The sequence below is a fragment of the Perognathus longimembris genome, chromosome 5, assembly GCF_023159225.1.
Source record: "Perognathus longimembris pacificus isolate PPM17 chromosome 5, ASM2315922v1, whole genome shotgun sequence".
Lineage (NCBI taxonomy): Eukaryota > Metazoa > Chordata > Mammalia > Rodentia > Heteromyidae > Perognathus > Perognathus longimembris.
The window spans coordinates 78,714,739-78,737,990 of record NC_063165.1 but is presented as its reverse complement, the minus strand read 5'-3'; the positions used below and the strand labels follow the sequence as shown (position 1 = coordinate 78,737,990).

At 34.3% G+C, this 23,252-nt stretch overlaps 1 long non-coding RNA gene across 1 annotated transcript; it reads right to left on the bottom strand.

Annotated features, from left to right (window-relative positions):
• Positions 1 to 182: 182 nt before the first annotated feature.
• Positions 183 to 4,754, bottom strand: LOC125351344. Its single transcript, XR_007210935.1, has 3 exons — positions 4,743 to 4,754; positions 1,141 to 1,146; positions 183 to 288 (listed from the first exon to the last, which is right to left on the bottom strand). It is a non-coding gene; the product is annotated as an uncharacterized LOC125351344 (long non-coding RNA).
• Positions 4,755 to 23,252: the final 18,498 nt, after the last annotated feature.

The window sequence follows — 23,252 nt, the reverse complement described above, 5'->3', positions numbered from 1 at the left end:
CCTCTGAAGGAGGAGAGATCATCTAACCAGCCAAGGACTTGGCCAGAGCCACTCAGGAGTCCAAGGACTCTTGTGCCTCTGACTACGTCAAGCACGGGTCTGGGCCATAGTTGTTGAGAGACCCCAGGGCTACCTCCTTGATGTTCCACAAGCCTGATCTTCCAGGTGAAGAGGGAAGAAGATCCCACTTCCTGCCTGCCACCTTCACCCAACTGGGGGCTTTGGGGACATTGCCCTTCCGATCAAACTGTCCCATCCATGGAGAAGCTGGGGAAGAAACCACAAAAACTTTGAGATCCTCAATCTGAGCCCTGGTGAGGCTATTATTAACATCCCCGGCGTGCCCCCCCTTCTCCCGGCTGATGAGCCACGAGCCCTGGGGAAGGTGGGGGAATGGCTCTTCTTCCTGGGGACAGCTGTGACTCCTGGGACAACCATCAAATTCATCCGGGGTGCTCCCGCCTCTCCTTTCTAGACCCGAGCTTGCTTCCTCCAGCTAGCCCTAACAGTAGCACGCTGTGGACGCCTGTAAATTATTGAGAAATGTGAACCGTGCAATCTTGAAGCCGAGGTGTTAGAAAACTTGATCTGTGGTGTTAAAAAAAAAAAAAAACTGTGAATGTTTAACAGCAACGCTAAATTTACCTGTACATCATAAAGATACTTATTAACTTAGCATTCTGTTTCAGTTCATTCATTATGCCAGCTATTAATATTTTGAAACACTTTTGAGCACTTACATTACTGAATTCAACATATCTATAACACGTGTGGGGAAGAATAATATGTTCATTAGCTTAATAAAATAAAGCCTGTTTAAGTAAAATGATTTTAAAAAATTGTCCAGAGTATGCTTTTAATCATTCTATGATGATTAATAAAGCAGCAGGAATAAAATGGAAAAATTCATCAGCCCAAAGGCTAGAATTTATTTCATAGTAGAACTATCATCTCCACATATCTGAGAATGTTTGATCAATACAGCAAGAATTAATACAAAATTGAATTTAGTCATGAAGGTAATTGTTATTGCTCAGAACACTGTTGACAATATTAAATACCAGTGCAATCGGTTAAGATAATACATGCATGAGAGAATAGTGTGATCAGTCTTTTGTTGCCATGACTCTCACCTGGGACAAACAACTGAAGAATGAGAAGGTTCATTTTTGCTCATGGTTTTTGGAGTTACAGTTTGTGTTCACCTGTCTCTATTTATAATGAGCCTGTGAGGAGAAGAATCATATAGTGGACATGTGTGGTAGAGAAAGTAACTTACTATTGAGAGTTGTGAAGGAAACAGAGACACAGAAAAAGAAAGACTGAAAGACAGAGAGAGACAAAAATCCAGAGGTTGAGAAAGAGAAAGAGAGAGAGAGGTATATATATAGAGAGAGGTATATATATAGAGAGAGACAACGACACAGACATAGAGAGAAACACACAAAAAGAGAGAGATTGGAATCTACACGTACAGATAGATACAATATATATACATATATGTATAACTTTTTTTTTCTTTCTATATCATTCATATGTATCATCTAGCTACCTGTCTATCTGGCCATCCGTCCACCCACCTACCCATCTATTTATCTATCTAATCTATCTATCTTTGTAGTGTGGAGCACTTATCCACTTACCACCTCCATACTCCATAACATTCTTCATGAATGTCCAACAAATAGAGTTTCCATCATCTCCCAATTGGTGCCATCTGAGCACCAATAGCTCAGCAGATTCACCACATGGTTCCTTCAAGATACATTCCATTTTCCAACCATAAGAGAGATAATATACTATATAATATATTCTTTCTTTTCCCCAACAGTGATGGAAACTAGAAAAACATGAGTTATGGAATGTCGTTAAATAAAATGATTTTGTTAAAGATTGGATTCATTATTAATACAAGCAAATCATTGAGCTGCTAATGGGAAGGGAGATGACCTGGGAGCTCTTCCAAGGTGCATATCTCCATGTGTCCTTAGTATTGAAATATTCATAATGTGCAACTTTATGTTGGTGGAAATGAGAGTTAAATTTTTCAGGAGGAAAGAAGAAGACATTCGTCCTCCATCTGTAACTGAGTTCATGAAAGAGATGCTTTTTAAATGTTAATTTGAGGCTAAAGCAGATTTTTACTTAGAGAAATTACATTTTGGCTTATGAAAAATAATCAGGTAAGAGAAAAATTACAATCAAGTATGGACAAAGTGAAAAAAAATAGACTATGTAAGGATGTTGCCAAAGATGATGGGTGAATAGACTGAAGTATTCAAATTTATGGAAGAATTAATAAATGCATAACCAACTGCCGGTTAATTAATCTACTGGCATTATATGTGGATTTCTAGTAAATTAAAATATTGGCACCTATTTAATAAACTGCTCTATATTAAATTTTAAATATGACTTTGAAAAGGAATACTTAAGAAAATATGAATTACTGATGTTTAAAAAGGCAATAGGTATACTAATAAATAAAATTTGCATAGTATACATATATATTTCTAACAGCATATGAAAATGTATAGTGATAAAACATTTTCTTTAAAACCTGTTGATAATGCATAAACTGGTATAAGACAATTTATATTGTATAAATATTCTGAAAACTGTTTTGTTGTTGGTTTGTGCAGGTCCTAGGGATCAAACTCAGGGGCCTAGGGGCTGTCCCTGAGCTTTTTTTTTTAAATATATTTTTATTATCAAACTGAATTACAGAGAGGTTACAGTTTCATACATTAGGCACTCGATACATTTCTTGTACTGTTTGTTATCTCCTCCCTCATTCCCCCTCTCCCCTCCCCCTTTCTACCACTTTAACAACTCTGCTTCTGGCTTTTTGGTAGTTAATTGGAGATCAGAGTTTCACAGACTTTCCTGTCTGGGCTGGCTTTGAACTATCGTCCTCAAAATTCAGCTTCCTGAGTAACTGGGATCAGAGTTAAGAGCCATCAACACAGAGCTGAACATTGTTTTAGTCATTATAATAGCACTTGGAGAAATAACAAGATGTGTAGTGAAAAATTAAATTTATCAGCTGTAATCTACTTCAATAAGCAGGTATTCTGTGGAATTACTAACAAATTGATAAATCATTAATAAAGGGATTATTTTTCAAATGATAGCTATCTCTCCAGTTAGAGTGATTATAAACTTACAGACACATTTAATAATCAACAAATATGACTTTCAGTCATAACTGGTGATTTGGGGAAAAAGCAATTTTATTTCATGTTGATTATATAGTAAAGATATAATGCAGTAAATGGAGTTGAAATACACGTACTTAAGTTTGATATGCTCTTTATCAATCAGAGCATATAGGAATCCTAGCACGCAGAAGGGGACAATTGTGAAAGGAGTTGATGTCCGTCACTGTCCACTTCAAAGGTCCACACATCTTTGCCTTAGTTGGAGAGTCAGACACATCAAAGTAGGGGTTTGTGACCAAACACATGTGCAGTGCACTTGGAGCTGTAACAAATAGTGCTGATAAGATGTGTTACTTTTGCTACAGTGAGCACTTCGGTTAGGGTCCCTTCTCATGTGTGACAGTGTTAAAGATCCCTGGAGGGCTAGCCCGGGATCGTATCTCCAAGTTAAACACATCCAAGCCTTAAAATAATTTCCACTGTTACAAACAAGAAACACCATAGAAGAGACAGTTGTTAGAGATGGTGATATATATATATATATGTATATAAATAAATATATATATCATACCTACCTCACAAACAAGTTAATTAGAAGTTTTATCTCAAAAATACCTATCATACTGATTCTCTACAAAGAAATAGACTTCAAGCAAATCTCATGGTCAAATTTGGTGGATAAAACTGTGCCACTGCATCTGGATATGGTACGTGGTACATGAGGTATTTATTGGTATTGAAATTGTCAGAATGTAGATGTGTCCAATCATCTGAGTCTCCTGTTATCCTAATAACCATTTCATTATAGATTCACTAATTATGCAACAAGTGTCGTTATTAATCAGATTAAAGAAGCAAATAATTTGTAGCCTGATATACATCCAATAAGATTTGTTTGAAAAAAGTTATTTTATTAAAGTGTGTAATATTACATAATAATAACTCCTGGCTCATGCCTACAATCCTAGCTACTTGGTGGGCTGAGAGCTGAGGATGACAGTTCGTAGCTAACCCATGAAAGAAAGTAGATTGTTCCTCTAACTAAATTTTTACCTCTGTCTATTGAATATTTACTAGATACAGATTAATAATTTGAAAGATTTACTGGTTTAAGAACTTTAAGCTTCTGTTCAAGGACCATTGTAATTAGCAGAAGCATTTATCTGACAGCCATAAGCACCCAAGAATCCTCAACATCTCCTGTTTTTAACACTCAGAAGTAATTGGGTTTACTGTCTTCCCACTTCCAGGAATAAGCAGGTGAATATCCATGAACGTTTTTCAGTTTTCAACTTGTGATGACTCTGAGACTGTTCACATGTGTCATGATTCTGTCTGACCTCGCCTTTTGCCATCTCAATAAACCAATTTATTGGGTACAGACTTCAAGTTACAAGGTAGAACAAATGATCTCAATTGCAAGAATGAAATAATGTTGAAACATAAAGCTACAAAGGCCTCAGAAATCTCCCAGGTACTTAATAGAAAATTACCCAGATAGTATGAAAAAACAAAACACAAAAATAAAACAGAATAAATAGTTGCAGAAAAGTAATTACACAGTCAGGACACTTAAAAGACAAACCTTGATACTACACATTCCTAGCACAACCTTAAGTACAATAGAACTCAGGACAGTTTCCAGGCACCCTCCTGTTCCCACTTTTCCCAGGCTTCTTAACACCAATTTAATATTATTTTATAACGAAATACTATCACAGCAGTATGTCACATATTTCCACTGAAGCATCAAACTTTAAAAATGGAGAAAACATTATATGTGTAGGTGGAAATCCATTATAGTGGAACCAAATTAAAAGACGGACATACTGTAATTTTCTGGCACAGTAGGAGCCCCGAAAAGTCTCTCTTGAAGTCGCATTTTCCTCTGTTAATGGTCATAAAGTGTACTTTCTAATTAAAACTTTTTAAAGACCTTAATCACTTAATTTTTAAGGCATATCTCAAAATTAATCCTTTGTGCCGTGATTACTCATTAAGATCTCAGGTCAGAGACTTGTTCAACAGAAATAAAGATGAGATTCTGTAGGTGAAGCTTTAAATTCTGTAATATTTGTTATATTTATGATTGTGTGATTTGCTTCCCTAGGTGTGAACCTCAAGTTATAGCGCTTCTCTGTCATTTATAAACTGAACCAAACAATCAAGATGTTTCTCTCATGGAATTTCATTAAGGAGAAAAGTGAGAATAATTGCTTCAAGGTATGTTTGTTTCATTTACTTTCGGTAAGTTTCTTCTCGGCGCTCTATTCCAGTGTGTACATCTGTAAGGGTGAATATCTACAGAAATTACTGCCAGTACATATTCATGCAATTTTCCCATATTCTACACTGCTATATAGTTTGGATGCATAGATATCTCAAAGGCCCAGCTACTAAATCACACGTTTAAGGCAGGTGTTCCCGAGGAGTGGGCCCCTGCAAGCCGGCAGTCTTCCAGCAGGTGCATAGATCCTTGCAGGTGTTTCCTATAAAGGGGATAATGGGACGCGGCAAGGCCCGTGTCTCCACTTCCTGGCTCGCAGTGTACGTGATTTTCAGCGCCACAAGGTTCCAGAATGGCGTAGTGGCCTTTTCCCACCCCCTAAAATGAAGCTGCCCAATCTTGAGTACTCGAAGCCTGTTATTCTTTATAATTTATTTGCCTCAGGTATTTGGTTATGTGGCCAATAATTTGAAGCATGGAGACAATGAATGCATCAATTGATGTAATTTATTCAACTTCTTTTCATATTAATATAGTGACTGGATATTGTGTGCTCAAGATGACATTTTCAATTATCTCGGTGTCCTTTGATAAATCATCATCATCATCAACATCATCATCATCATCATCATCATCATCATCATGCATGTACTGTCTGCATATGTATATTTGTGTATACATGATTTCTCTCCACCATAAATTATTCTAGGTTTACTTTGTATTATCTCCTGCATAACCTTGCAATCTACCATTTTTTTGCAAAGGAATACTTAACTATTCTATCATAAAATTAGTCATAGAAATCAATACCTGGGAAGTAACAGAGCTCTTTGCTACTCTGGTTGCTTCTAGGACCTCTTAGTTTTCAGTGGAAGAAAATACACAAGAGTACCGCATTTGTTCATATCTAAAAATACCCACATGTGTTATCAGGTATGATATACACCATTCATAACTTCACACTGACATTCCCCAACTCAAATCCAGTGATATAGTTGATGCCTTACTCCTCCTTACTTTAATATCGATATAGATTCTCCTTAATTTATTAATGTTATAGCTGGCTCCTACCATGCTGTATTCATTTGTCTTTCTGTTTAATTTTACTGCACATGTATGTGTGTGATTTCAGAAGCTATAATCAAGTAAAGTAATATCGACGTGGCCTTTATTCTATGTGTGTGGACACGTGTGCATACCTGTGCATGTGTGTTTTATACATATCCACTTATACATGCTTCACTTCACTGGATAATACTGCATCAGGACTTGTGACTCTGCATCCCAGCACAAAATTGAAGCGTGTGAATCTTCTCCCGGTCCCCAGCTCTCCTTCAGAACTTGCCGCGTTCTTCCTTGGAGATTGTTCTTTCTAGTAGTGAAGATTATATGACCGTCACTTGTTTTAAATTATTTTTATTTTATGCGCATTGGAGAACTTCCAGAACTTTCTTTTGTAACCCAGATTTCCATTTAGCATCCTGACTCTTAATGTCCAATCTCTTTTTGACGCTGGTCTCAAACTTAAATAATTCAATATCTACCCAACCGAACTTCATTAAGTTAACAAGTCTTCTGTAAGTCTAAATGCTACTTTCAAATTTTATATCACAAAATTCCATGATGTAGTGTTTTAGCATTTACATCTCCTGTGTGTATAGGTATTTTGCACTAATTTTTTATGAGTTTAAAATAAACCCTGATAGTTGGGTGCCCCTCATGGTTCATGCCTATAATTCCAATAACTTAAGACAATAAGGTCTGAAGGATCCTAGTGCAAAGCCAATCCAACAGGAAAGTCTGTGAGACACTTAATCTCAAATTAACCACCAGAGAAGCCAGAATTGGAGCTGTGACTCAAATGGTGGAGCCTTGAGCAAAAAAGCTCAGCTAATGCACCCAGATACCAAGTTCAAGCCCCAGGAGTGGCACAAAAAAAGTAAAATAGAGCTGACATACAGGTCACCATTTATTTTGTGCCAATGTACCAGAGATGCGATCAACTTTTGACAGTTCTTAGTATTCTGTGCTTAAAATATAACTTTAAACATATAGGCTCTGAATTATTTTTACAATAACTCATCAACCTCATCTTTTATAAATATAATTATTCATTATTCTTTGAACAATCAATTTAAATATTTTATGGAAGCATTATCTCCTGAAATACCTTGCAAGGTTAAACACATTAGACATATCAGTTTTAATAAGGTTGGTGGTAGGTTGTATGTATTGATAAAGATAAAAAGTGATGAAATGATTCACTTTAATATCAGACAACACATTAATGCCATGAAATTACTTATAACTACATTTATATTAATGCAATGTTACTTTTTATTTGTACAATAAGCAGAGAATGCTGTACTTTTTTCTTTTTTTAAGGAAGCTAAAATGCAAGAGGGGAAAGCAATTCCAGATTGACAAGCATGCTGATGAGTGCACTAACAATCTGTCCCTTTAATTCAGACAGTAGCTCTGCAACCAAGGCTGCAAATATTCGTCATCCTGGAGCTAACCCCTGTTCTCCTCACAAATCCCATCTCTATTCTGAATGTGGGATTTTGCAGATACAGCACTCATTCTCACATCCGCACCTTGACTTCTCTGTTCCTTAATTCTGGACCGGACCAACTTGCGATCTGCTGCCACTCAACGTTAATTCATTTTCCTAGAACTATCAGAATGCTACCTATATATAAAATTTGCCCACAAGACAGCTCAGCATTTTCTTCGGCAAAATGTAAACTGTAGTATAATTGAAATGTTCTTGAACACAATAGCATAAATGTTGTAGAGACTTTTTACTGAATGAATATTTTCTTGCTAAGTTTTTATCCATTGTTCTTATCATTAACCCTGCATTTAATTATAAAGAAATATATGCATACTATATATTCATGTCATTCAACATACACATTTGTAATAGATTTATCCAAGAGTATTTATTTTAGCATGAAGAAATATAATTATTTTTCTTATGTGCGTGAAAAGAAATTAAGTTGATAAAAAAAAATACTTTATAGTCAGGTGCTGGTGATCCATGCCTGAAATTCTAGCTACTCATAAAGTTGAGATCTGAGGATCCTGGTTCATAGACAGCTCAGGCATAAAAGTCTGTGAAATTCTTATCTCCAAGTAGTCACATAAAAGCCAGAAGTGGAGCTTTGGCTCAAGTGGTAGAAAGCAAGCTTTGAACACAAAAGCTCAGCAAAAACACACAGTCCCTAACACTTAGGAACAGCACAAATACATATGCATATATCTCAATATAAAACTCAGTTCTAATAATTCCTCATAACTTATCAGAAAAAATAATTTATCTTTCATGGTATAGAATTCATCTATTATCCTAACGTGTTTGCTATAAGTAGAATATTATAAATACTCTTATACTATTAAAATTCTTACCTTGAATCCACTATCTCTCACAAGTACTATTTGGATGGTCATGAGTGCGACTCTTACAATAATAAATTATCCTGAGCAAATTTCTGATTTTCTAATCTATTTTTTGAATAATTATTTATTTATTGTCAAAGTGTTGTACAAAGGGGTTACAGTTTCATACGTAAAGCAGTGGGTCCATTTCTTGTACAATTTGTTACCTCCTCCCTCATTAACCCCTTCCCCCCTCCTCATTTCCCTGTCCCCCCATGAGTTGTTGTTCAGTTGGCTTACACCAAATGGTTTTCTAAGTATTGCGTTTGGAGTCATTTGTCTTTTTATTCTTTGTCTCTTGATATATTTTATTCTTTGTCTCTCAATATATTCTATAAAGATGTTGGGTAGAATCTTTACAGGTGAATGATGAGTATTACTTGGCAGGCTTTCTCAAGAATCATTGCTAAGACAGACATGCAGGATTTCTTTCTCTCACTCACTTGCTTTTGCTAAAACGTATATTTTAAGGAACTAAACATTGTTTCTTTATTCTATTACTTGTTGTTCTCTGCTTTATGATGCCATTTGAAACATGACATTTGGTCTCTTTTCCACTAACAAAATAAATGGTAATTACACTTTTGCATTTTAAATATGTTTCTAAACTGACTAGTTTCATTGAGTAAGAATAAATTAATTAACGCACTCCCCTTTTTAGTTGTTTTGTTGAGAATCTTTCAAAATATTTGTCCATTTTATTTGTTTGAAGACATTGTTTTAGTTCTCACTAATATTCACTCAGAAGTCATATCAAATGATTTTCTTAATTTTTGATTTTGTATTATATTTTTGAATACATATTATCTTTTTTTTTTTTTTTGGATGGTTGTTGTAGATTTTCCTGAGTCTTTTGCTCAAGCCCAACACTCTACCACTTTAAGTCACAGCTCCACATCTGGTTTTCTGGTGGGTAATTAGAGATGAGAGTCTCACAGACTTTCCTGCCCGAAAGGTTTTGAACCATGATCCTCAGGCCTCAGGCCCCTGAGTAGCTGGGATTACAAATGTGAGTTACCAGTGCCCAGCTTAAATATATATTTTCTAGTGGGTGCTCAAAATTATGATTACAATAATATCAAGATAAAAAAATCCAGCACTTTATATTTTGAATATTCACATTATGAATATATTGAAATAAAATATTACTGAAGGAGATAATCTTATTTAAAAATATTTGTTTGTATACCTTGTTTCTTTGTGTAAATAGTATGACTTTTCAGCAAATATATAAATATCTTCAGATAATCTTGAACTGCAGTTAAATTTACCTCTTTTGTTAAGTAATATCAGCAGGAACATTTTTCATTTGGCCTTCCTTTCCTTCTTTCTTTTTCTTAAACAAACAGAAACTTTCCATTGTAAAATACATTGACGTTATTTTGTAACCCATGGTTCTCCTCCTTTGTTCTGTTTCTTTATTCTTATTTTTTCTTTTACTAACTGCATTAAAATGTTGGAATATGTATTATTCATTAAGCTCAGAAATATATTCATGATCATCTTGAACATTCTCTTCAGTCAGAATAGAATGCTATATTCTCAATGGATTTTATGGTTTTCAATTTTCCTTCACAAGTCCTAAGTGGGTTCCATTTCTCAGAGTCTAATGCATTTCAATGTATGCCATCTGTAACTCAATTTCTCCAACTTCAAAATTGCTGAAGTCTACTTAAATTCCAATATATTTGCAACTGTTGGAGAATTTTCATCAATTTTTTCTCTTATTTTAAGCTCATGATTTCAACACTGAAAGGAAAATATGCTACAACCAAAAAAAGTTTTGACTTTTGACACCCTTACAATTCTCCAGAGTCAGTTCTTCTTTTACTACTATTTTAATTTAAACCATTATATAGGGCAGAATAAATTCCACAGGAAAATCTTTTTAAAATTTTAAGTATACAAGTAAATATTCTCATATAAAGCTTTTGATAAAGCAAATCTTTCGATTCTCTACTTTTGAGTTTAATTAGGAGCATTTAAAAATTTTTAAACTGAGGTATAGATGCAGCTGAAACCATACTTACAAAACCATTTGGGGTAAACCAACTGAACAACACATGGCAGGAGAGGGAAAGGGGGAGGGGGAGGGGAGGAAATGAGGGAACAGGCAACAAATTGTACAAGAAATGTACCCACTGCCTTATTTATGAAACTGTAACCCCTCTGTACATCACTTTGACAAGAAATAAGTAATTTTTCAGAAGAAAATTAGGATTTTCAGTATCTCATCATATACAAAGTAAAACTAAATTTTCACTCACATGCAAAGAACTTTTTTCCAAATAAATCTTAATGTATGTTAAAAGTTGAATTCGCTTCAAATTCACAATTTCACAAGCCCACTAAAGCATATATTTCTCTGTTTGCCACTTCATCTGCTAAACCTTTAAAAGTACTTTTATTTTTTATTTTTTGCCAGTCCTGGGGCTTGAACTCAGGGCCTGAGCACTGTCCCTGGCTTCTTTTTGCTCAAGGCTAGCACCCTGCCACCTGAGCCACAGAGACCCTTCTGGCCGTTTTCCATATATGTGGTGCTGGGGAATCAAACTGAGAGCTTCATGTGTTGGAGGCAAGCACTCTTGCCACTAGGCCATATTCCCAGCCCCCTTAACAGTAATTTTAACAAAAGAAGATAAATATATTAAGGAACATAGCACTAAATAATTGAATGAAAGAGCTACAGAGTTTTTTAAATTATTTTTTTATTTTTGTTTTTATGCCAGGGTTGGGGCTTGAACTCAGGGCCTGGGAAATGTCCCTGAGAGCATTCACTCAAAGTTGGTAATCTACCCCTTGAGACACAGTTCCATTCTTGGCTTTTGGTGGTAAATAGAAAAAAAAAAAAAAAAGTCTCACAAACGTTCTTGCCATGGCAGTCTTTGAACCACAATCTTCAGATGCCCAGCCTCCTCATTGGCTAGAATTACAGGAATGAGCAACCATTCCTGGCAACAGTCGGTTTTATTTTTGTTGTGTTATTTTGATTTGTTTTAAGTTCCCTAGGAATTTATTTTGTTCGTTTAGGTAAATGAAAGCCCAGGCTTTTCAAGGTTAATGGCAAAAAGAATTTCCGATTTAAAACAAAATACCAGCAGCTTTGAAGAACTTGAGGCACCTTTGGAATCCGTATTCCCCTAACTGGATCTTCATGCCAAAAGTAAAACTATCACATGTCAGCCAAAATCATATATTCATATATACTGACTGCTGAAATGAATTTAACAGCTTTCCTGGGAAAAGGTTTTGTTAAGATTGTCGACCTTGTAAACAACTTCCTGTTAAACTGGGCATCTCAGGAGAACAGATGATTACAGTTTTTCACCTAGCACGAAGTTTGGCTACAGCACAAATGCCACGTCTTCAACTCCAGTCTTTTAAACTAATCTCTATTCTGACATTGTGAGACATCTGTCTCTGCTGGGAGAGAAATCTCTGTAGTTAACAACCTTGAATGGGATGCTTTGCACCCCCTGAACCCTAGAAGCAAGATGTGTTGCCTCTGGGAACCAGAAACACCTCGCTTGTGAGGACTGTGCTCTGGTGGTTGTGCAGTCAGCATTGCTGTCTTCTTTCAGCAGACTTCCTCGCTAGCTGGCTTTCTTGTGCGACAATCAGTAATGCTAGGAAAATTGGAAATCCACACGCAGAATAAAACTGGATCCCAATACCAAAGTCTACTCAAATGCATTAAACATTAGAATCTTTGAAACTATTGGACAGTGGAATATGAAAAGATTTTATATGAGTGTATGTAATGTATTTACTATTTTATTTATTTTTAATTTATATTTTTATTTAATTTATGAATATTTTATATGTTGTGTATATTATTATATATGTATTACACACATATATATTTATATATATATTTACATATATATATATATATATATATATATATATATAAAGGGGGGACAGAAGTAGAAACAGAAACATGGGATTCGATCCAACCAGATTATCTATTCTGAAGAGAGAGAAAATGGCTCAGTGAAAATATGTAATACAGAATGGAAACTATTATTTTTCATATATATATATATATACAAAATACACAAACACACACACACATATATGTCTTTAAGTAGTTGTATATAAGCGTTCCATTGAACAAAGCAGTTTGTGAATGCAATGTGTCTTGATTAATGTTAACCATGTCAAAATTCTTACCCATCCCTTCCAATCAATGCCTTATTTCATTATTTTAAATTTTGTACGAAGTACATTGGATTCTTTTTTTAACTTCTTCCACATCTTTTTTAAATTACTTCATTATTACTGAAAAGTAATGTAAAGAGGGCTTACATTTACATAAGTCCGATAACAAGTACATTTCTTCTTTTTAAAAATTCATTTCTTTATTTTCAAAGTGATGTACAGAGTGGTCAGTTTCATACATAAGTCAGTTCATATATTTCTTATCCAGCTTGAGCAGTGTTACCTTTTGCAGTTATCTCCAAGTTTTTCTCACCACTTCTCAGCCACCAGCTGTAGAGTTCACAGTGACTATCAGGTGTATTTGTTCACTTTGTCCCCTTATTTCTGTGTGCTCCCATTACCCACCCAAAGGCATGCCTGCATCAATTCCCGCTTCTCCACCTCATTCATCTACCATTTTCCCTTTGACTTATCCCAACTCTTAAAGTACCTGCTTCCTGATGTCAATTTTGTGGAACTTTGACTTTGCTTTTATAAGGAATTACACTATTTTATCATATTTCAATGAATATATTTGTAAATATTATTTTAAACATCATGTTTAATGAGTTAGCATACAGAAAATATGAGGAACACTTCACTCAACAGAAAAAAATATATAAAATTAACTATAAGCAAATAAAAGTCTAAATAGAGATTCTTCAAAGGACCCCATATACTTGGTCTAAAGGGCCTTGAACAAATAGTATCACCAAATCATTAAGGAAGGATATAGGAAAAGTATAACAACATAACACCTCAACTCATCTACTATCAACTCAGGAAGACTGACGATAATCCAAGAGGAAGGAAAACAACTTCTGGGAGAATGTGGAAGATAGAAACTTAGCACACTGGTAGCAGTACTCTAAAAATGTGAAAAATACGGAATTCTCTGAATCAAAGTGTAATTTCCATCTGTTCCTCCAATCATCTTAGGCTGTGTCCAAAGGAAATTAAAATCAACAACTTGACAAGATAACTGTAATGCCATGCTTATAACATGACATGAAATAACTAAGTAATTGAAACAAATTAAGTGTCCATCAAAGGGTGATTGAAAAAATAAAACATTTTGTTTATAAACAAAGAAATATTAGTCAACAGTGAGGATGAAATCTTGTTATTTGTGATAATGTAGGCAACTAGACATGATTATGTGAAGTGAGATAAAGCTACACCCAGAAAGATAGAATCCCATGTTCTATTTTATATGATTGATTTACAAAAAGCAATGATTTTTACATAGAAATTGAGATTGTATGGTGTTTACTGGAGGATGTAACAAATATAAACAATTATCAGAATGAAAATAATTATCACAGATTTCTATATAAGATTTCAATAGATTGCACATTCACTTTGATTTCATCCATTATTATTGAGTCAGCTTTGTGGAAACAATTTCTAGCATATGATTTTAATCACATTTGCCTATGTTTTATGTTGAACTTAATATTGTAATGGCTGTCATTCAAATTCACTTCCATACATTTCCCTTGAGCTGCATTCCTTATTTTTGGTCTATCTAAACAATATTTCCCACCACTTATCTCATTCATATGTTACTCCACTGAAAACAAGTTATCAGATTATGAATGTGCAGTATTTACGGGAGTGTGAATTGTGTGTGTATCTTGCAATAGACCTTGCTATTTACAGCAAAAGAGCTATTTCTTTTTCTAAGTTTGTGTCAAGGTTAATGCTGAATATGTGCATACATATATGAATACAAATATATCAACTGCTTATAACATTCTAAATGTTCATTGTATTTTGTCAGAGATGATTTTGCTCATATTATGGAACAAATTTATTTTAAGGTTCAATTCATAGATTACATAAAGCTGAACACTGAACATAATGTAATAAGAAATAAATGCAACGTATGCAATTTGTGAGTTAAGATTTTATGGCATGAGTATGAAGAGGAAAATTTTCATAGGGAAAATAGGTATCACAACTGATTGTCCAAAAGTGACAGTAAGATTTTCCCCTTATCAGCTACAATTTGACATAATCATGGCTTTTCATAATGGCAGACCCTTGTATTAAATATACAAAAAACCATATTCTGAATCCTTACTTTCGTTAATAAAAAATGTCTTAGTTTTCTATAGCCTTTCTCATGTATATAAGTTTATCTTATCCATGAAAGAGAAAAGGAATCACAGAAACAGCAGGGCAAAGGTTGAACTAATGCAACGATGATACTCACTTGACACTATGTTTAAATGAATTATTTAACTTGGGGAAAGGGGAGTGAGGAGGGGTAAGCAGGAGAAAATGAGGGAGGGTGTAACTTTAAAAATAAATGCATTCGTTTCTTTACTTATGGCTTTATATAATTTTATGTAACTGAAAGGTAACTTACTAATGTAATTGTAACCCCTCGATCATCACCACCACAATAAAGATTAAAATAAAAAACGTTGTGACTTACTAAAATAGTATCACAATTACCAGGAGCTTGCAGATTGTAATACCAAACTATGTTCATAACAATAGAAATCCTTTGAAAAACTGTACACACCTATTTGAGGGATGTATTGACAAGAATTCTTGGTTTATTATAAAATATAAAAATATGCATTGTAAACATAGAATGTTTTATATACCTACAATGCATATATTATATAAATATATATTTACTATATTACATATTTTATATGCCATGTGTTATATGTGTACAATATTACATATAAGTAAATGTAAAATGCCTTTTTCTATGTTTTTCACTTGTGATACACACATATATAATCTCATTGATTTTCAAATGGAGAAATAAGGTATGGGATAAATAGGAAACTATTGTATCACAGGCAAGGTTTAAGAAAATAGGAACTTAAGTTTCTCTGCCCTGAATATACTGGTATGTAGTCCTTAGGCACCATTGATTACTTTGTTAAACTAGACAAGATATCAAATTATTATAGGCCAAATGCATTAATACCCTAACAAATTTCACTATATTAGTCCTCCTAGATTATTGCAACATTGAATTGCATTATTTTAAAAATATCAGCATTGTGTTGTTTTATTTTCTGAATTTTCTATTTTTAATTAATTGTCAAAATGATGTACAGAGGGGTTACAGTTTCATATATAAGGCACTGTGTACATTTCTTATCTAACTTGTTACTCCTACATCATCCTTATTCCCCCCCCCATTTCTCTCCCCCACCCATGAGTTATACAGTTGGTTTAGAGCATATAGTTTTGTAACTATTGCTGTTGTATTGGTTTGTGTTTTATCCTTTGTGTCTCCATTTTGATATGCCCCTTCCCTTCCTTAGTTCCAATACACATATATCCAATATCTAGGGTATCAAAGTCAGTTACAGTGACATTAGGGGTAAAAACATGGGGAAGAAAGACCAAGAAAAGCATGTTTTCATAAGGTATGCTGAAAATAACAACAATGATAAACTACTTTTCTGTAACTTGGAGTTCATTTCGCTTAGCATCATCTTATGTGTTCATATGTACATAACTATTGAGGTGTCATAATCTTCTGCTAGGATTATCCTAGAAGTGAACCAATTATTCCCAATGAGGGAAACCATAGAGTCTATGTTTCTTTGCTTCTGGCTCATTTCACTTAGTATGTTTTTGTTTTTTTTTGTTTTTTTTTTTTTTTTCCGAGTCCTTCCATTTCCTTACATTTGGGGCAATGCCATTCTTTCTGATAGAATTATAAAATTCCATTGTGTATATGTACCACATTTTCTTGATCCATTCATCTACTGAGGGGCATCTGTGTTGGTTCTATATTTTAGAGATGACAAAATGTGCTGAAATTAACATCGTTGTGCTGGTGGCTTTAATGTGGAATTGATTGGGAATTACTTCAGATTTTTCAGCAGAGAGAGCCTTGAATGACGTATGCCACACCCTAAAGAAAAATAACTACCCACCAAGAATACTGTACCTAGCTAAACTCTCATTCATAGCTGAGGGTCGACAGAAACCTTCCATAGAAAGGAAAAAAAAAACTGACATAATATATCTCCACTACACCAGCATTACAGAAAATCCTAAGAGACGTCCTACACATTGAAAATCAACAAGATCACAATACTGGCAGAGAAACTTACCCTAAATAGAAAACCAGGTTATTAGAACAAGAATTGGGAAGACACAGCCCTTACAAAGATAAATATAATGAAAGGAACAAACAAACATCTCTCAGTAGTAACTCTCGATATTAATGGACTTAACTCTCCAACTAAATGACATAGATTGACAAGTTGGATCAAAAATCAAGATCCATCTTTCTACTGCCTTCAAGACACACATCTTTCCAACAAAATAAAGATATTCTGAAAGTGAATGCTTGGAATAAAATCTATCAAGCAAACAGCCCCCATAAGAAGGCTGGAGTTGCAATCCTCGTATCAGATAAAATTGACTTAAACTTAAAATCAATAAGAAGAGACAAAGAAGGTTACTATATACTAACAAATGGATCTCTCTTTCAGGAGGAAATAACCACCCTAAACATCTATATACCAAATGCTGGATCACCCAACTTCATCAAACAAATACTACTGACTGAAAACATATAGATTCAAAAGCAGTGATTGTTGGAAACTTTAACACACCGCTATCACCCCTGGACAGATCAACTGACCAAAAACTGAACAAAGAAACCTTAGAACTAAGCAATTGAATATTCCATATTCTATAAGTTGAGTGTATTAATATTGTAAGTCATGCTTTCAAAATGAAACCATAGTGAAAAGACACTATGTTAAAATATGGAAATGTTAAAAAATTTTATTTTCTTAGTTGGATGAGTAACTAAAAAATACAACTGCATCAGCAATCATGTTATTTTAATGGACAGATTCATTCTAAGCCTCTAATGCAATATACAATGGGAGACAGAAAATAAATTTTGTTTTTTCATGGCTCAAATACATACATATACTTTCAAAGATGTAAAGTACATCAATGTGGGTGTTATCATATGTATTCATTTGTATATGTTAATGTACAAGTGTACATACATAGCATATTTTTACTAATTGCTATTAGGAAAGGAACATGGTAAAATATTTTTCTTTGTAATTCAAAATGTATAAAAAGAAATAGATAGGATTATGAATAATGAATAAATCTTCTGGGCCAATAAGTAAATTTGCTGTTATTTCAAAGAAAATAACTTGTTCAACAACACTATTAGAAATATGATCTCATAAAAACATAAAAACATAAAATTTTCTGCACTATGCTGAATATTTATTCGATTTTGTATTAAATATTATTTTATATACCAATAAGATACAACTTGATATGCTTTTAGAATGATCCAATAGGTTTATCTTGTAGGGCAATATTTATTTATTTAGTACCATAAGACTACAAAAGAAAAATAAATTAAACCAGACAGAAAGCTCATGAAGAAAGTGCATATTTGATAAACAATACATCCACACAGAATAGGGATTAAACTCTAGACAAATTACCAGAGAAACTATTCATGCTAGTATTAAATGTGAGCAGATGCTAAAGAAATCATCATGCCTGGTGTTTAATAGTCAAGTTGTTATATAAACACCTTCCTAATGTAGGAAAGAAATTTTCTCAAATCAAATGCTTCAATCAACCTTCATAAGATGGCATCGTGTTTCTACAAGAAATAAAATGATTGTTTTACCTTCCACTTAGACAACAAGGCAAATGTCCTTGCCTATATAATACTTAGAAAAAAATGCCCTATTCCAAAGACCATAATATTATAAAGATAGCTAGGGAATGTGACATTGGAAATATAATTGTTTTAGGAGAAAAAGACAATAGTCAGTTTAGACTGGTACAGTCTCTCTTGCCCTCCTTAAGGCATGAAATCTGATGGGTATTTGTCAAGAGGGAAAACAGAAAAAAAACAGTGTTAGTTATCAATGGCCTGTGTAAACTTCTCTGGCCTAGGGGAGGGGTTTTAAATACATTAACTAGTGGAACTCACTCAGTAGTAGCTTCATCTTTTGGACTAATGTGAGGAAAGCTTGTTACAAAATATAATCAGCCTGCAAAAAAGCAATCTCCTCTCAAAGGCGTCCAAAGTTAGGCAAATGCAATCTATCATCAGAAACTTCAATCCTGGTCATTTTGTACATTAAATGGCAACTGAACTTAGAATTTAGAGTAGATAGTCAAGTTTAAACTGTGCATTTAACATAGAGACTTTTATTCTAATGTAAGTAGAGAATTTAGCCAGTCCATAGAAATGTTTTCATGTAATATAGATGTATAACTCAATTTAATTTTGTAGAAAAGGCATCAACACATCAGATGCCTCTCATAGGTCATACACCTTAATGTTACCGACATTTAGATTGACATAGTTGCAATGGTAGTATTATACAATGGTGTTACTGATGCCATTCTCTAACCCTAATAAAACAAAATTGTAGGTACTAGTGTTAATTTAAAACAGAAAGTAAAATTACAAGCAGATAATTTCCTTTCACATTTCAGCAGATAGTATTAAAGGAATTAAGAAATTAAATTAGAGAAAAAAGAAATAGTAAAATGAGGAGAGCCACAGAAGTTCTGAAAACAGGTTGCTCACAGACAAGAAAGGTAATTATAAAAATACTGCTATGTGGTAAGTGTCATGTAAAAGTAGATCCGATAGAAATCTTTACCAGCAAATCCCAATAGGATATTTTAGAGGAAAAGGAAATCAAAATGTGTAATCAATTGTTTGATGAAAATGATTAAAATTATGGTGCACTTATGAATTTAATCTGTTTTTGCATAACTTCTACTATGTACCTACCCACATTAAACTCTTAGAGCAATGACACAGGCAATATCTGCCCTTGTAGATTTGGGCTACACACAATGGACACACAAGTAAACTAAAGTTTGTCAAGATTCCTATGGTAGAGTCGGAGAGCAATTCTACTGAAAACAGCCAGGCTGGAGGTTTCACAGTTCCTGAGCCATAGTACGTAAAGCAACCCAGTATTGGCACCAAAATGGCCACACATACCAAGGGAACGCGACAGAAAAATCACATGTACACCTGCACAACTACATATATCTAGTCTTTCACATATGTCAGAAGAAATGACAACGTCTACCAGAGATTTTACTGTGAGTGCTAAATATGCAAATATCCAAGGCTGAAATGAGATGCCGGTTCATCTCTGGGACCCAGGCTAGCTGCACCTAACCAGAATGCAGGAAGCACCCGGCCTCGACCACACCACCCATGCCCGTGGCCCTTCTCAAACGTGCAGCCCTGACCCTCACCCTGCCAGACTTCTGAGCAGAGCCCGTGCCCATGTCATATCAGGTTTTTTTTTTTTGTTTTTTTTTTTACGAATGACATAATTTAGTTCTTCTATAAAATTTGCCTCGATCTCACAATTGAGTATAACACAAGTTTAGAGGCAGTCAGATTTAGAATCAGTAATCTAGGTGCCTGCAATAACTAGTATATAATGGAGTGGAAAGTTATGGACATTGAATGTCTGTGAATGACCTAACTTTCTTGGGCAATTCTGAGATGAGCGGAGAAATTGAGAAAACCCTGGCTTTCCTGGTTAATTTGAATAGTTCCATTACAGGCTAATGTCCCTGTAGACACATTCTTTAAATCCTCACCACCCCTCTTCTTACTGCCAAGCATAATTAACTGTTTATTGTGTAGACATACATGCGGGCACACAGGAGAACTGTTTTACTAGTAGAATCTGTACCTGAAGGTTCATCATGATACTGGGGTGAAGTCTTCAGAGGGAACTTCTGATTTAAAGAAATCAGATGGTAAACCTGCAGCGTAGGTAGGTGCTTACAATCCATGCTGTTAGTCTCCACCTGTTCTTGGCCCTCAATACACACTGGAAAAGTCTCTTCAGGAGACATAAGTATACACAGGGGTGGTACTCCTTATTCAGGGCAATCTAGCTGCCTGTTTTGTTTGTGGATGGACAGGTGCAAACAAAAAGACACTGAATGGATGTAGAATGGAATTCTGGGGCCACAGTTAGCACACTTTTAGATCTTCACACAGTTTTCTCTTGGAATTTCAGTGACATTGGAGATCTGTTTTCTGAAAGGTACTCAGAGATATAAATTGCTTATATGAAATGAGAATGCCAAGCGAATTCAGTGGAAGGTTTCATTACATACCAGGTTGGGGCCTAGTTTTTTAGATAGTCTCATACCTTGATTATATAATCCTTTTAAGTGTTTTTTCTACTATCAAAATGGAAAAGAAAATATTCATGGATGATATAGTTCTCTGTATAGTACTTGAAGTACGTACTACTAGAATATTAAAAATAAAATAAGCTGTAATATTTGGAATTGAGTCTTCCATTACTGACCCTTGATGTACCACTTTTAAATCATGCAAATGGAAAAATTCCACGCACCACTACATGCCATTTTCTGAAGATCTAATCCATATATTATACTGTCATTTGGTTAAAGTAGCAAGTGCCAGCAATATTTCAATGCTAATCTGTTCAGTCAAGGTAAAATTCATATTTACAAAATATGCTTAACAGGAAAATGTGAAAAGCAGGTTATCAGAAATTCAAAGCCTAGTAATACTCTAAGACTACTGTAATGTTACAAGCTCAGATTTTTGTGTTTTGTAAAGGATAAATGCAAACCACTGCACCAGTGAGTTTCTAAACCAACAGACAGAAAGAAAACTGTTCTAAGGGTAAGAATCAGTCAAGCTGCAAGCTGTGGGAATCTGGAAGCTTTTTTAAAAAAGTTATGAATCCTCATTTCACTGTAGACACAATCATCTCCACAACTATACATTAAGACAACTGTTTGTTTGAAGCCCAGGGAGAGGTGAAAATTATACAGTTTAGTAGAGTGATCCATGAATACCATGCATAAAATAAAAGTGCTCCATTAAATAAGTTTCTATGTTCAATCAGTATGTATTTTTCTGCATATCAGAACTTCTAGTAATAAACTTTAGAATTCACAGAATTCCAATCACTTTATAACTACACTCACTTAGGTGACATTTAACTATAGGGTAACAATACATTACTAAATTAACATCCACAATTTTCATATACTTTTAGTAGCCACCAAAAGTTGAGTAACTTTGAGTAGAAGATGCAGGGGAGATTTTGAGTAAAGAATACATTTGTTTGCCATTTCTTCTTTCCTTCTTGTTTTTCTTTTTGCCTATATCTATGAGTTCCAGTGTTTCTCCATTTCTCAAAACTCATAGCTGAAGCATATTTTCTAAAATCAGAACTCAAGCTCAATTACAAAATCGGATTATCTGTCAAAAAACAACCCCATTTCATGAGAAATATTGCTTCAAAAGGAATATAAATTTTAAAAAGCCATTGAAGGATATTCATTGATATTATTCATCATAAAATCATTATACACAGTATCTGGACTGTATTTATTGGACTCTAACTGCATCAGAAATCATTAAAAATTAAAATAATAACCCTTTCTGAAAATCAGACACATCAAACAGCAACAGATTTTAGCCACACAAAAAGACACATGCCTAAAATCCGAGGATTTGGGTGGGAGAAGCAGAGAACCATGAATTTCAGGATGACTAGGGCAAAATGGTGAGACTGTGTTTGAAAGAAACAAAAACCAAATGTCTAAAACTTTTGAAAATTGGGTGGCAGAAAATTTAAATCATAGTTTTCTTTTTTTTAATTTTTTATTATAAAACTGATGTACAGAGAGGTTACAGTTTCATATGTTAGACACTGGATAAAGTTCTTGTACTGTTTGTTACCTTGTCCCTCATACCCCCCTCCCCCCTCCCCCTTTCCCCCCCTGAGGTGTTCAGTTCGCTTACACCATACAGTTTTGCAAGTATTGCTTTTGTTGTTGTTTCTCTTAATTTACCCTTTGTCTCTCAATTTTGGTATTCCCTCTCAATTTCCTAATTCTAATACCAGTATACATGGTTTCCAATATACTCAGATAAGATTACAGAGATAGTGTAGATACAATCCAAGAAGGTGATACAAGAACATCATTAACAGTATAAACCACAGATACACATGGGATGTTGTAAGTAGTTACAACTGTGATATAACAATCATTTCCATAAAATGGACTTCATTTCAACTTAGCATCATCTTATGTGATCATAAGGGCAAATTTGTGTTGTCAGAGAAAAGCATTGAACATCCATTTTTAGATTGGAAGCAATTTGAATCTATGGTTATTTTTAAGTAGGAACCATTTTAGCTTTC